The sequence below is a fragment of the Sinocyclocheilus anshuiensis genome, unplaced genomic scaffold (genome assembly GCF_001515605.1).
Source record: "Sinocyclocheilus anshuiensis isolate Anshui unplaced genomic scaffold, SAMN03320099.WGS_v1.1 scaffold308, whole genome shotgun sequence".
Classification (NCBI taxonomy): domain Eukaryota; kingdom Metazoa; phylum Chordata; class Actinopteri; order Cypriniformes; family Cyprinidae; genus Sinocyclocheilus; species Sinocyclocheilus anshuiensis.
In genome coordinates this window covers 1,636,670-1,639,023 of record NW_015558619.1, presented here as the reverse complement: position 1 = coordinate 1,639,023, position 2,354 = coordinate 1,636,670, and positions in this window count along the sequence as shown.

Sequence of the window (2,354 nt, the reverse complement as noted above, 5' to 3'; positions counted from 1 at the left end):
GAGAACTATGCTCACTTGTGACACTCAGTGTGTCCGTCTTTCACCAGATGATGGCAGTGTGTGTATAAACTGTGTTTCTCAAAACACAATATTTGTAACCCTGTTCAATGAGACGCACAAGATAAGCTGTGGAAATTATTATTGGATACAGTATTTAATAAGGTGAATTTCACTAATAAATATCACCATATTCCTCAGTTGATTAATCAGTATATTAAGACTATTGTTTTGTATTATGAAATGTATTACATGTTTAAATAGTCATCACACACACACACACATTATATATATATATATATATACACTACCATTCAAAAGTTTGGGATCAGTAAGATTTTTAATATTTTTTAACAAAGTTTCTCATCAAGGCTGTATTTGATCAAAAATACAGAAAAAACTGTAATATTGTGAGATATTATTTCAATTTCTAATATTGCGTTTCTGTTTTAATATACTTTAAAATATAATTGATTTCTGTGATGTAAAACTGAATTTTCAGCAGCTTTGCTCCAGTCTTCAGTGTCACATGATCCTTCAATGTGAAACTTAATCAAAAATACAGAAAAAAATGATTAATTGTTATTACAATATAAAATAATGGTTTCTATTTTAATATCCTTTAAAATATAATTTATTTCTGTGATCAAAGCTGAATTTCCATCAGCCATTACTCCAGTATAAAGTGTCTCAAGATCTTCAGAAATCATTCTAATATGCTGCTTAATATTTTTTTGGAACCTGTGATACTTTTTTTCAGGATTCTTTGATGAATAAAAAGTTAAAAAGAAGAGCATTTATTTAAAATAGAAATATTTTCTAACAATGTACACTACAGTTCAAAAGTTTGGGGTCAGTACATTTTTATTCTTAATTTTTTTGAAAGAAATGAAAACTTTTATTCAGCAAGGATGTGTTAAATTGATAAGAAGTGATAGCAAAGATTTATATTGTTAGAAAATATTTATATTTTGAATAAATGATGTTCTTTTTAACTTTTTATTCATTAAAGAATCCTGAAAAAAGTATTGCAGTTTCCAAAAGCACAACTGTTGCCAACATTGATAATTCTAATAATAAATCAGTTTTTTTTAACTAATTTCAAAAAGTGAAACTTTCATATATTCTAGATTCATTACATGTAAGGTTTTGTTTGTTTTATCCAGTATCCCAAAATATTAGAATATTTACATTTGAGTTTCATTAAATGAGCATCCCTATAGTATAAATTGCGGGTATCTCTTGTTCTTTGAAAGCACAATAATGGGGAAGACTGCTGGCTTGGCAATGGTCCAGAAGACGATCATTGACACCCTCCACAAAGACGGTAAGCCACAGAAGGTCATTACTTCACAGAGTGCTGTATCAAAGCATATTAAATGCAAAGTTGACTGGAAGGAAGAAATTGGGTAAGAAAAGGTGCCAAAGCAACAGGAATGACCGCAAGCTTGAGAATACTGTCAAGCAAAGCCGATTCAAACACTTGGGAGAGCTGGGTGGCTGTTCACAGAGTGCTGTATCAAAGCATATTAAATGCAAAGTTGACTGGAAGGAAGAAATTGGGTAGGAAAAGGTGCACAAGCAACAGGGATGACCGCAAGCTTGAAAATACTGTCAATCAAAGCAGATTCAGACACTTGGGAGAACTTCATGAGGAGTGGACTGAAGCTGGAGTCAGTGCATCAAGAGTCACCATGCTCAGACGTCTTCAGGAAAAGAGCTACCAAGCCACTTCTGAAACAGAAAAACGACGAGAGAAGCATCTCACCTGGGCTAAGGAGAAAAAGAACTGGACTGTTGCTCAGTGCTCCAAAGTCCTCTTTTCAGATAAAAGTAAATTTTGCATTTCATTTGGAAATCAAGGTCTGGAGTCTGGAGGAAGACTGGAGAGGCACAGAATCCAAGCTGCTTGAAGTCCAGTCTGAAGTTTCTGAAGTCAGTGATGATTTGGGTGTGTGACGTCTGCTGGTGTTGCTCCATTGTGTTTTATCAAAGATTTCCTTTTCCAGCAGGACTTTAGCACCTGCCCACAGTGCCAAAACCACTTTCAAGTCCTTTGCTGACCATGATATTACTGTGCTTGATTGGCCAGCCAACATGCCTGACCTGAAGCCCATCTGGAATCTATGGGGTATTTTTCAAGAGAAAGATGAGAAACAGTGGATCTGAGCTGAAGCTCAATAGTTCTCAGCAGAGCTACAGGCTGATGGCTTCATGCCACACCTCACTGATGCTGGAGTTTGTGCCAAACGAGCCCCGACGAAGTATTGAGTGCAGAAATCAACATACTTTAAAGAACTTGAACTTTTCTGTTTTGCAAATCCTTTTTTTGATTGATCTTAGGAAATATTCTAATA